Below are 13,049 nucleotides of genomic sequence, written 5' to 3'. Positions count from 1 at the left end.
CTAGAAATAAAAAATGTGATGATAAACGTGATGTTGTGCTAAAGGATAAGGACATAGAAAAGGTTCAAGAGGTGAAACTTCTTGGAGTAACATTTGATGAGCAGCTATCCTGGGAAAAACATGTAGATACGGTGGTGAAAAAGATGGGAAGAAATATGTTGTGCATTAAATGATTCAGATCTTTTATGACTTCAGACTCTAGAATTTTGGTGATTAAATCGTTAGTGCTGTCTCACCTGGACTACTGCTCTGTGGTATGGTCAGGTGCAGCTCAGAAACATCTGGCTAAACTACAAACCGCACAAAACAGAGCGGCCAGGCTGGCACTAGGACTGCCCTGTGTGTGGACTCAGAGCTCTGCTGAGCTGCATGTGCATCTGTCGTGGCTCAGAGTAGAGGAGAGACTGAAATGTAATGTTTTGTGTTTCCTGAGGAATATTATTGTTTGTGGAAAACCTTCTCTTTTGTTCAGCTTGTTACATTATGTGAGAAATGAGCACAATTATTCAACCAGGCAGGCAGCTTCTGGTCATTTGACTCGACCCATTCCAAGAACAGAAGCAGTGTGCAGGTCTGTGCTGTTCAGAGCTGTAACTCTGTGGAACAAACTGCCACATAACATCTTGACTGCTACTACGAAAGGCGCATTTAAAACACTTAAAAAAAAAAAAAAACTTTGTTGAAAGCCTTAATATTTGAATAATTGTGTAACAGATTGTACTGTAATGTGAAATAAGTTGAAATGTATAGTTGTTCTTATGATATGATCATTTGATATTGTAACAAACAGCCGTTTGTTACATCTAAGAATGAACATTTAACTTTGTATTTAAGCACTTTATTTAGCACTTTAGATAGCATACAGCACTTTATGGATGCATATTTGCACATTTAAGAAATAATTGCACACAGTTATTTGTATAAATGTTTATTGAATGCATTTCCTTTTCCTGGTTTTAGATCCAGTGGCACTGCAGCACTTTATAGTAGAGTGGTTGGGCCCTGGAGAAGAGGGTGACAAATTAGAATGTCAACATGTGTGCAATATCTATTTTATCCTTAGTGTTGTATGTGGAAGTGAAATGTTGGTTTGTACTCACCTTGTCCTTGTGTCCAGGTCCGTCCCCTAAAAGAGGCCGGGGCGGAAACGACTGCCTTAAGAAGGTTCCGGGCTGGACCAAGGCAGGGAAATGTGTAGGGGAGCCAAGTTTAGCTTTTTATATGGTTATGAGGTTTCTATTTATCTTTGGTGTTTGGTTTAGGATTTTATGTAGATAGCTTGGTGTTTTACATGGTTTATGGTTGTTGTTATGGTTTATAGAGGGTTTTAGATAGTTTTTAGGAAGTCATCTTTAAATGTACACCCCTGGGAGAGTTTTATGGTTTTAACCAGTTAGTCAGACAGTATTTAAAGGCGCCTGTTTCATCATTTACTGTGCTGCTGCTGGAGAAGACACATTGCTCCCTCAACCTCCTTTGCACCTTGTAAATAGGTATTAGAAAAACAAGTAATTAAAAATTGTGGACCACGACATCTCTGCCTCTGCATCCATCCATCCTTCCACACCCCACGTACTCCAACCTCTTAAGGCCAGCCGCGTGACAATTGGTGTCAGGAGTGCTCCCTTGCTGTGGAGAGAAGAAGATGAAGAGAGGTGGACGAAGGACCCCGGAAGAGCCAGACGATGGAGTGTTGGCCGAACCCGAAGGAGCAAGTGCAAGTGGTCCCAAAGACAAATTGGAGGAGCTGACAAGCATGATGAGGTCGCTAATTGACTCCCAGGCTGCAAGGGACAAAGTGGTGGAAAAAGACAGGTCCACGCAAGAACAGCGCTGGAAGAGCATGCAAAACAAAGTCCAGCAGATCCAGCAGCAGGTAATGGAGATGCAGTCAGACCGATCAGCACATCGAGAGGACAGGCCATTGGAGCCGGAGGTTCCGTGTGATGGTGACATAGAGTCTGAGCCGGAGTACCAGTACAGGCCCCGGAGGGAGCCCAAGCTGCATCCACTGTCCCCTGATGATGACATCGAACACTTCCTCACTACCTTTGAAAGAATGGCCCAGTTGTGTCGATGGCCATGGACTGAGTGGGCGGTTCGTTTGGTCCCTCTGCTTACAGGCAAAGCCAGAAGTGCCTACGTTCAGATGGACATGAGAGACTCTGATGACTACGACAAGGTCAAAGAAGCCATCTTGGCCAGGTACGAGATCACAGAGGAAACTTATCGTCGTCGATTCAGATCACTGAAGATTGAGCCTGATGAGACGCCGCGAGAGCTGTATGTTCGTCTGAAGGACCTCGTCACCAGATGGATCAAGCCAGAAAGAAGTACAGTGAAAGAAATCTGTGAGAAGTTGATACTGGAACAGTTCCTGCGGATGGTCAGCCCCGAGCTGGAGATCTGGATCCGGGAACACGACCCCAATTCTGCTGAAGAAGCCGCTCGCCTTGCTGAGACCTTTACATCCGCACGGAGGGGGACAAGAACTACCTACTACGGCCGAGAACCTCGCCAAACCCTACCAAGTAAGTCTGTTGGGGGTCATAAGGTGTGTGGTCTGGGTCAGAGTAACAGCGGTAGTAAGACTTCTCCATATCCCCATCATTTTCGCCCAGCTAAAAAGCCTGCTAGAATGGCACAAGAGGTCAGGTGCTATAACTGTAATAGGTTTGGTCACACCCAACACTTTTGCCCCGCTTTGAAAACCAATCAGTCTTTACTTTGTTCTGTGCCTAGGCCAGCAACCAGACAGAGTGTTCAGAAGTCAGTGCGTACAACACCAGTGCTTATTAATGGCCATAGTACGGAAGCACTATTAGACTCTGGTTGTTGTCAGACAGTAATCTTGTCTAATTTGGTTCCATCTGAGCGTCAGTCCTTAGACAAGACCCCATTAGTCTGCATTCATGGAGATGAACATTCTTACCCGACAGCTGAGAGTTATTTGACTGTTGGAGGACAAACCTATTTGCTCACAGTTGCTCTAGCCAAAAGCTTACCTTATCCAGTCATTCTTGGTAATGACATTCCCACACTGTCAGATCTCATTATCCAGGCAGAAGGAAACCAGCTTGAGGTGTTGGAGCCCAATGTAATTTCCAATCCTACAGAATCCACACATGTTCCGGTAAAACATTGCAATGTCCTTACTAGAGACCAAATTGCCAGGGGTGTGTTGGAGGAACTACCATTTTTTGATGTGGAGTTAGATTCCAAGCCAGGCAAGACGAGAAAGTCCAAGGCCCAAAAGAGAAGGGATAAATTTGTTGGAACGCAACAAGAGAAAGAGGAGCTCTCCAAACCGCTAAATCCTGTGGAGTTCTGCATCCCTGCAGATTTAGGGGCTCTGCAGAAACAGGACCCCACTCTTAAGCCCTGGTTTGACAAAGTCCCTCAGCAGGTGGAAGTCAAGAGAATTAGCTGTTGGGAGGATGCCAGCTACATCATAGAAAATGGTCTCCTTTATCAAATTAAAGACAAAAACAAAGCGCTGGCTTTACCAGAGAAGTATAGAGTGAAAGTTATGGAGCTTGGTCACTCTATTCCCTGGGCAGGCCATATGGCTTTTCAAAAAACATTGAGAAGAATTGGTAGCCGGTTTGTTTGGCCTGGCATGTATGCTCAGATCTCAAAATTTTGTAGTTCTTGCAAAACCTGCCAGCTAACCTCGGGAAAGGGCGTAGCACAGGCCCAGTTGCAGCCTTTGCCAATTATCGGCACTCCTTTTGAAAGAATCGGTATGGACATTGTTGGCCCCCTAGAGAAAAGCTCCATGGGCAATCGTTACATCTTGGTGATTTGTGATTATGCTACACGGTATCCTGAAGCCTTCCCACTTAGGTCCATAAAAGCTAAGCAAATTGCAAACTGTCTGCTTCAGCTCTTCTCACGGGTGGGGATTGTCAAAGAAATACTCACTGATTGTGGTACAAATTTTTTGTCCAAACTTCTGCAACAAGTATATTTGCTTTTGGGGGTAAAGGGAATTAGGACCACCCCTTATCATCCCCAAACAGACGGGTTAGTTGAGCGTTACAACCAGACACTCAAAAGTATGCTGCGCAAGTTTGTGTCTTCAACAGGAAAAGACTGGGACCAGTGGCTGCCCTATCTATTGTTTGCATACAGGGAGGTCCCGCAGTCATCAACGGGTTTCTCACCGTTTGAACTGTTATATGGACGCCAGGTGAGAGGGCCTCTGGACTTGCTAAAAGACCACTGGGAGCAAACTGAGTCCAAAGGAGACAACATTGTGGCATATGTTCTCAAAATGAGAGAGAGGCTGGAGGCGATGACAACTCTGGCACAGGCAAACCTGAAGGCAGCACAGAGACAGCAGAAAACCTGGTACGACCAGAAGGCAAAGGACCGAGCCTTTACCCCAGGTCAAAAGGTACTGTTACTTTTACCAACCAGTGACAATAAATTGCTTGCTAAATGGCATGGGCCATATGCGATTACAAAAAAGCTTAGTAATGTTACATATCAATTATACATGCCTGAAAGAAACAAGAAACACCAGGTTTTCCATATAAATCTACTAAAAGAGTTTCAAGCCCACCAGGAGCCTTTACAGCAGTTGTTGGTACGAGCTGTACAGGATGAGGAGGTGACCGAAAAGTTTTTTCCCACCCCTGTTGTGGAGTCTGTTGCCATTGACCTGTCTCATCTCTCTCCCCCTCAGCAGGAGGAAATAAAACCTCTGCTTGATCCAGAGTTGTTTCAGGAAACCCCTGGTTTCACTTCAATGGTACAGCACAGGATCCGACTAAAAAAGGATGCTCCAGTGAGACAGAGAAGCTATCGCATTCCTGAGCGGTTGGGGCCACTGCTGAAGAAAGAAATTGAATTAATGCTGGAGCTTGGAATTATTGAGGTCTCTAAAAGTGAGTGGTGTAGTCCTGTTGTTCTGGTCCCCAAAAAGGATGGCTCGCTACGGTTCTGCATTGATTTTAGGTACCTGAATGCAGTATCGAACTTCGACCCTTACCCGATGCCCCGCATTGATGATTTGTTGGAGCGAGTCGGGAGTGCAACCTTCATAACCACGCTGGATCTCTCGAGAGGCTACTGGCAAGTGGCACTGGCACCAGAAGCAAGAGATCTGACTGCTTTCCGAACCCCTTTTGGCTTCTACCAATTCCGGGTGATGCCGTTCGGCCTGCAGGGGGCCCCAGCTACTTTTCAGAGACTCATGGACTATGTGTTGAGAGATGTCTCTGAATTTTCTGCTGCCTACCTGGATGATGTGGTTGTCTATAGTCAATCCTGGAAAGAACATCTTCACCACCTCCAGGAGGTCCTGCAGAGAATTCGTGAAGCTGGACTCACCATTAACCCCCGTAAAGTTGCAGTGGCCTACAGGGAAGTCGAGTACCTGGGATACACCATTGGTTTTGGCAGGATCAAGCCGCAGGTGGAGAAGATGGAGGCCATCAGAGCGTTTCCAATTCCCACCACCAAAAGGAAGGTCAGAGGATTCATTGGCTTGGTCGGGTGGTACAGGAAGTTTATCCCGCAGTTTGCGGAGAGAACAGCTGTCCTGAATGACCTGACTAAAAACTCAGCCCCCAACAAAGTTTGCTGGACTGACAAGTGTGATAAGGCTTTCAGAGATCTGAAGGAGGCCATTTGCACTCGGCCTGTCCTCCACAGCCCTGATTTTGACCAGCCCTTCATCCTTCAGACCGATGCTTCGGGGAGGGGGCTAGGAGCGGTCCTCCTACAGGAGAAGGATGGAGAAAGAAGACCGGTTGTGTTCCTCAGTCGTCGCTTGCTGGACCGAGAGACAAGATACTCAACTATAGAGAAGGAGTGTCTTGCAATGAAGTGGGCCATTGATTCACTGCGGTACTACCTCCTTGGGCGTCCCTTCATCCTTGAGACTGACCATCGGGCACTTCAATGGTTGCACCGCATGAGAGATGCCAACACCCGCATTGCAGGATGGTACCTGTCCCTGCAGCCCTATAACTTCACCGTGCAGTACCAACCTGGCAAGACTAACACTGTGGCAGACTGTCTGCCCCGAGTTGCTGAAGACTGAGGCTTCGTCTTCCCGAGAAGAGGGGGGAAATGTAACAAACAGCCGTTTGTTACATCTAAGAATGAACATTTAACTTTGTATTTAAGCACTTTATTTAGCACTTTAGATAGCATACAGCACTTTATGGATGCATATTTGCACATTTAAGAAATAATTGCACACAGTTATTTGTATAAATGTTTATTGAATGCATTTCCTTTTCCTGGTTTTAGATCCAGTGGCACTGCAGCACTTTATAGTAGAGTGGTTGGGCCCTGGAGAAGAGGGTGACAAATTAGAATGTCAACATGTGTGCAATATCTATTTTATCCTTAGTGTTGTATGTGGAAGTGAAATGTTGGTTTGTACTCACCTTGTCCTTGTGTCCAGGTCCGTCCCCTAAAAGAGGCCGGGGCGGAAACGACTGCCTTAAGAAGGTTCCGGGCTGGACCAAGGCAGGGAAATGTGTAGGGGAGCCAAGTTTAGCTTTTTATATGGTTATGAGGTTTCTATTTATCTTTGGTGTTTGGTTTAGGATTTTATGTAGATAGCTTGGTGTTTTACATGGTTTATGGTTGTTGTTATGGTTTATAGAGGGTTTTAGATAGTTTTTAGGAAGTCATCTTTAAATGTACACCCCTGGGAGAGTTTTATGGTTTTAACCAGTTAGTCAGACAGTATTTAAAGGCGCCTGTTTCATCATTTACTGTGCTGCTGCTGGAGAAGACACATTGCTCCCTCAACCTCCTTTGCACCTTGTAAATAGGTATTAGAAAAACAAGTAATTAAAAATTGTGGACCACGACATCTCTGCCTCTGCATCCATCCATCCTTCCACACCCCACGTACTCCAACCTCTTAAGGCCAGCCGCGTGACAGATATGTTTTGTGTATCTGTATAATTTTAAAACGACCCCAGGAAGAGTAGCTGTCAAATTACTGACAGCTAATGGGGATCCAAATAAATAAACAATAAACAATATACTAGCACATCAACTACTACCATACACATTACACATAATGTAGTTATACACACTTTATGTAAGTTTATACATGCTCATGCTGCACTACACACACAATCATTTGCATTCATGTTAAGGGGATTTCCAAGTCTGTGCTTTTTTGAACATGTTTAACACCTTTTCACCTCACATCAACAAAACCCATTTTATTATCCCAAACAGCTTTTATGCACAGCTCCTTTGTTTCCTGCCTTTCATTTCTGGACAGACTGATTAATCCAGGTGTGTCTGACCTCATTAACCAGCCAGACACACCTGGATTAATCATCTTGTCCAGTAATGAAAGACAGGAAACAAAGGAGATACTGAAGTTCAGGAAGTAGTGGAGCTGTGCTTATAGCCCATTAGTGGGAGTAATTAATCTGCTTCTTTAAGATGCACAGGCTCCTGATGCGGCCAGTTGACAGTAAGAAACATATCATCCTTTACCTGCGAGCTTGACCGCTACTTCTTTTTGATGTTAACGCAGAAAAAAAACTATTTCTCATAGGTATGTAGATATGAACAGAATGAGTATTTGTTGCACTTTTTTGAAAAGGTGGGTGAACTCTGTCTCCACAGACAGCCACAGGCTAAATGTTTGTATTTACTGGTTTTTCTTTTCCTTTCACTCTCTCCTTAGGGGGCGACAGAGCTCTTTGGGCCCCACAAAATTGGAAAACCCTGCTAACCACCCTTGACCCCCCCCACTCCCACCACGTTGCCCCAACCCAGAGACACAGTTCTAGTTTTCTATTAATAACACTATTGATTTATTCATTTTATTAATCTTAGGTTATACTAAGAGTGTGGAGAGGCACATTCCTGGCTGTTATGCCATAATATGCCATGATGAATAATTGATCTCAGATTAAATTCTGAACAGTGGTATGGAGGAGGTAACAGGAATTCTGTCCTGCTGCAACATGAGACCCTCAAGGTTTGGATGGCACTTCTTCTCTCAGCAGGAGGTCAGCTGTGACCCCTCCTTACAGATAAAAGTCACAGACATAGACAAAGAGCTCTCTTCTCCTGACTCCAAGCTGCTGAGACACACACCTCCAAACCCTCTGACGACCATCACACAAGGAAAGAGGGTGGTTGGGTCTCTCTTTCCTCAGGAGCCATGTGACTGAAGGCCTCCAGGAACCATCCATGGGGCCTGGAAGAGGCCGCGAGCTGAGTGAGAATGAGCCTTTCTGAAACTCAGTTCCTCCCTGGCATAGGGAGAAACTGCCAGCCGATTCAAAGATAAGTCTCTCACTTCTGCTTAAAACAGATGCCGAAGTGAAGGAATCCGTCTATGCCAGCTTTGTCTTGCTTTCTCAGCGCACCACAGACGGAGCTGGTTCCAGGCAACGCAGAGCTAAAAATCCGGCACAGAAGCCACCTCCCATGCCAAGGAAAACCCCTGCTGAAATCGGACTGAATCCTGTTCAAAGAACGTGGCCTCGAAGCTACCCAGACCACGCCGTTAGCCACATGCTGCCGCAAGGCTAACGCTAGCCTGCCAAGAGACAAACCAACAACTGCCCTCCTTCAACGCTCCTTCCGCGAATGGCCAAACTGGACAGAACTGACACGAGACAAAGGACAGGTTTGGAAAGGGAGCTGAGGGTGAAGTAAAAGGTTTATTGGGAAATGTCTTGTAAACCGTGTACACCTGGTGTTTTGAACAAAAGGCTAACAATATAGCATTGCTTGCATTTGGTACCATAGACATTATATACGTAGACGCGTCATTGGGCGGGTTCTGCCTATGGGGCGATGCGTCAGAGCGTCCGCCATCTTAAATGTGGCAAATCTGCAGTTACTCAGTCACTTAAACAGTATCAGAGGGACTTTAATCTCTGAATATACTTTGTATTCGTAGTATTTTTGTTTTTGTAATAATACAAGTTTATTTTCGTATCCCTTTAGCTTCATTCTCCTGAATTTATTCTCGTAAAGAATAAAAATTAAAATAATCTAACCTGGCCCTATTGCTCCAGGAGTGAAATAATTCTGCAAACTGTGACTATTCTGGAAATGTTCCCTCTTAATTCTCATAATATGACGTTTTTCTCATAACATTATCACTTTTGTGTTTCTTTGTTTTGTTTTTTTTACTTTTTTGACCTAGGACTTTTTTTCCCTCATATTTGTTGTGCAATTATACACTGTTTAAAGTTATTTAATGTTTCATAAATAACTCTCTGTTAAGTATTGTCTTAACAGAGAGTGACAACTTCTTTTCAAGTTCAAGAATTTAATAACAGAAATAAAATGAACAACACTATGTAATGTTGTTTACCTGAATTAGCACAATATTTCGATTAATAAATCCTCTCTACTGGGCTAGTGAAACTTAACTAAACTACTAAGCAAAATGAAGATAAAAAGAAGCTAAGCTAAGGAACTATTCACAAGCAAAAGCAAACAAAAGACAAAACAAAAATGGTTGGTCATAATCAGAATACTTCAGTGAATCCTGGTTCACTGCAGATCTGATTAACAAAAACATGGAATGGATTTAAAACATTTGGCATGTATTTCAATCCATTCACAATGCAAAGCCCAAGTTAAACAAAACATTATTTGTTGAAATAATGTTCTGAGGACCGGTTTGTCCTGTAAAATCATTTAAACCCTTATGACTGAGTTTGTCAATGCGATTCTCCCTCCGGGCGCATGGGGTCGCCGTGGCAACTCGGTGGCTAAGAGGTTACAACATAATGTTGCCAAAATTGCCTTGAAAAATGGCATTAATATACCATATTGATGTGGGAATAAGGCAGATAACACCATCGAAGGATGGCAGAGCAGAACAGTTACGCTTTATGCTTTAAAACAAACTCCTGTTGAAATGTCCGAAACCGGATGTTAGCAAGGCTAATAGCAGTTTGGCTAGCGTGAGCTACCGGTCAGCCCTTTGTTCTGAACACAATGGGTCACAAAGGTTTACAAATTGTTTCCCAATAAACCTTTTAACTTCACCCTCATCTCGCTGCCCAACCTGTTGATGCCTCATGTGTGAGTTTTGTCCACTTTGGCCGTTCCAGGAAGAAGCGTTGAAGGAGGAAGTGGTTGGCTAGCGTTAGCGGGCTAACGCTTGGCTCTTGGCAGGCTAGCGTTAGCCTTGCAGCAGCATGTGGCTAACGGCGTGGTCTGGGTTGGAGGCCTGGTCCTCCAGGCAGACTCTGACCCCGGTTGCAGTCACGATTTAAGCAGATTTCTCCTCGGCGGGGAAGGCTCCGCTAACGGCGTTTCAGCTCTGCGCTGCCTGGAAACCAGCTCCGTCAGGGGTCCGCTGAGGAAGCAAAACAAAGCTGGCATAGACGGATTCCTTCACTTCGGCATCTGTTTTAAGCAGAAGTGAGAGACTTATATTTGAATCGGCTGGCAGTTTCTCCCTATGCCGGGGAGGAACTGAGTTTCAGAAGGGTTCATTCGTACTTAGCTCGCGGCCTCTTACAGGCCCCATCGATGGTTCCTGGAGGCCTTCAGTCACATGGCTCCCCCCTCTCCTTGAGTGCTGGTCCTCAGAGGGTTTGGAGGTGTGTGTCTCAGCAGCTTGGAGTCAGGAGAAGAGAAAGAGAAGAGGTGTGCTGTGGCTTTTATCTGTAGGGAGTGGTCACAGCTGACCTCCTGCTGAGAGAGGATAGAGGCCATCCATCCGGCCATGTCTGCAGCAGGACAGAATTATTTTTGTCACCTCTTCCTTACTGTTCAGGATCCAATCTGAGATCAACCATTTATCATAGCATAACATATTATTAATTTTACCTCTTTAATACTCCCCCAAAAAGTCTGTTCCTAAAGGTTCACATGTGACACGGTTTTATAAAATAATGACGACCACAATGTTTAGATTTAACAAATTGATCCTTATACACACACATTATATATATATATATATATATATATATATATATATATATATATATATATATATATATATATATATATATATATATACACACACATATACATATATACATATACACAAGGCACTTTACAAAATCAAGTTCAATCATTTTATACAGATTGGGTCAGATTATACAGATTGGTCAAAAATGTCCTATATAAGGAAACCAGTTGATTGCATCAAAGTCCCAACAAGCAGCATTCACTCCTGGGGAACAGTAGAGCCACAGGGAGAGTCGTCTGCATTGTACATGGCTTTGCTGCAATCCCTCATACTGAGCAAGCATGAAGCGACAGTGGGAAGAAAAACTCCCCATTAATGGGAAGGAAAACCTCCGGCAGAACCGGGCTCAGTATGAACGGTCATCTGCCTCGACCGACTGGGGTTACGGAAGACAGAGCAGAGACACAACAAGAGAGACAAACAAGCACAGAAGCACACATTGATCTAGTAATCTGTTCTACATTAGATGGTAGTAGTGGGTGAGCCGTCTTCTCTGGATGATGTCACAGTTAACAGAACGCCAGACCAGGTGTACCTACTACGAAGAAAAAGAGAGAGAGCAAAAAGTTAAAAGCTGAAATGACGACAGTCATTTCAATGTAATACAATGCAAAACTGGAGAACAGTAGACTGAAGAACAGTAGAAATCAGTAGAGTGAGAAAATTAGACCCTGGTGTCATCCAGCAGCCTAGGCCTATCACAGCACAACTATAGAGATAGCTCAGGGTATGAGCCACTCTAACTATAAGCTTTGTCAAAAAGGAAAGTTTTAACATTAGTCTTAAAAATAGATAGGGTGTCTGCCTCACGGACCAAAACTGGGAGTTGGTTCCACAGGAGAGGAGCCTGATAGCTAAAGGATCTGCCTCCCATTCTACTTTTAGAGACTCTAGGAACCACCAGCAGACCTGCTGTCTGAGAGCGAAGTGCTCTGTTAGGAACATACGGGGTAATCAGAGCTCTGATATATGATGGGGCTTGATTATTAAGGGCTTTATACGTTAGAAGGAGAATTTTAAATTCTATTCTTGATTTAACAGGAAGCCAATGAAGGGAGTCTAAAATTGGAGAAATATGATCCCTCTTGTTGATTTTCATCAGAACTCTTGCCGCAGCATTTTGAATCAGCTGAAGACTTCGAACTGCATTTTGTGGACTTCCTGATAGTAAAGAATTACAATAGTCCAGCCTTGAAGTAACAAATGCATGGACTAGTTTTTCAGCATCACTCCTGGACAGAATGTTTCTAATTTTGGCGATATTCCGGAGGTGAAAAAAGGAAACTCTGGAAATCTGTTTAATATGGGATTTAAATGACATGTCTTGGTCGAAAACAACACCAAGATTTTTAACTTTATTACCAGAGGCCAAGTTAATGCCACCCAGATTAAGTGATTGATTAAGAACTTTATTTTTTGAAGACTCTGGCCCAAAGATTACAACTTCGGTCTTGTCAGAATTTAAATGCAGGAAATTTAAAGTCATACAGCTTTTGATGTCATCAAGACATGACTGCAGTCGAAGTAACTGATTGGATTCATCAGGATTTATGGATAAATATAGCTGAGTGTCATCAGCATAACAGTGGAAATTAATCCCATGCTGTCTGATAATTTTGCCAATCGGAAGCATATATATAGTAAATAGAATTGGTCCAAGGACTGAACCCTGTGGTACTCCACAAGTGACCCTAGAGTTTGAGGAAGATTTATTATTAACATGAACAAACTGGAATCTGTCCGACAGATAAGATTTAAACCAGCCTAATGCTTTTCCCTTAATCCCTACAGTATGCTCAAGTCTTTGTAGGAGAAAATTGTGATCAACTGTATCAAATGCAGCACTGAGATCTAACAGGACAAGTATAGACACAAGTCCATTATCTGAGGCCATGAGAATATCATTGGTGACCTTCACCAGAGCTGTTTCAGTGCTATGATGAGCTCTGAAGCCTGACTGAAACTCCTCAAGTAGGTCATTACTTTGTAAATGTTCACATAGTTGATTAGCAACTACTTTCTCTAGAATTTTAGATAAGAAAAGAAGATTAGATATGTCTATAATTTACTAACTCATCTTGATCAAGAGATGGTTTCTTAAGTAAAG

At 43.7% G+C, this 13,049-nt stretch overlaps 2 long non-coding RNA genes across 2 annotated transcripts; both read right to left on the bottom strand.

Moving 5' to 3' along the window:
* Nucleotides 1–822: 822 nt before the first annotated feature.
* Nucleotides 823–1,557, bottom strand: LOC118565353. The gene is made up of 2 exons (XR_004932329.1): nt 1,101–1,557; nt 823–1,002 (listed from the first exon to the last, which is right to left on the bottom strand). It is a non-coding gene; the product is annotated as an uncharacterized LOC118565353 (long non-coding RNA).
* A 4,569-nt stretch (nt 1,558–6,126) lies between these two features.
* On the bottom strand, nt 6,127–6,893 carry LOC118565352. The gene is made up of 2 exons (XR_004932328.1): nt 6,405–6,893; nt 6,127–6,306 (listed from the first exon to the last, which is right to left on the bottom strand). It is a non-coding gene; the product is annotated as an uncharacterized LOC118565352 (long non-coding RNA).
* Nucleotides 6,894–13,049: the final 6,156 nt, after the last annotated feature.

The sequence above is a fragment of the Fundulus heteroclitus genome, chromosome 13 (genome assembly GCF_011125445.2).
Source record: "Fundulus heteroclitus isolate FHET01 chromosome 13, MU-UCD_Fhet_4.1, whole genome shotgun sequence".
Taxonomy (NCBI): Eukaryota; Metazoa; Chordata; class Actinopteri; order Cyprinodontiformes; family Fundulidae; genus Fundulus; species Fundulus heteroclitus.
The sequence above is the reverse complement of the archived record's forward strand: the minus strand, read 5'-3'. Positions and strand labels throughout refer to the sequence as shown.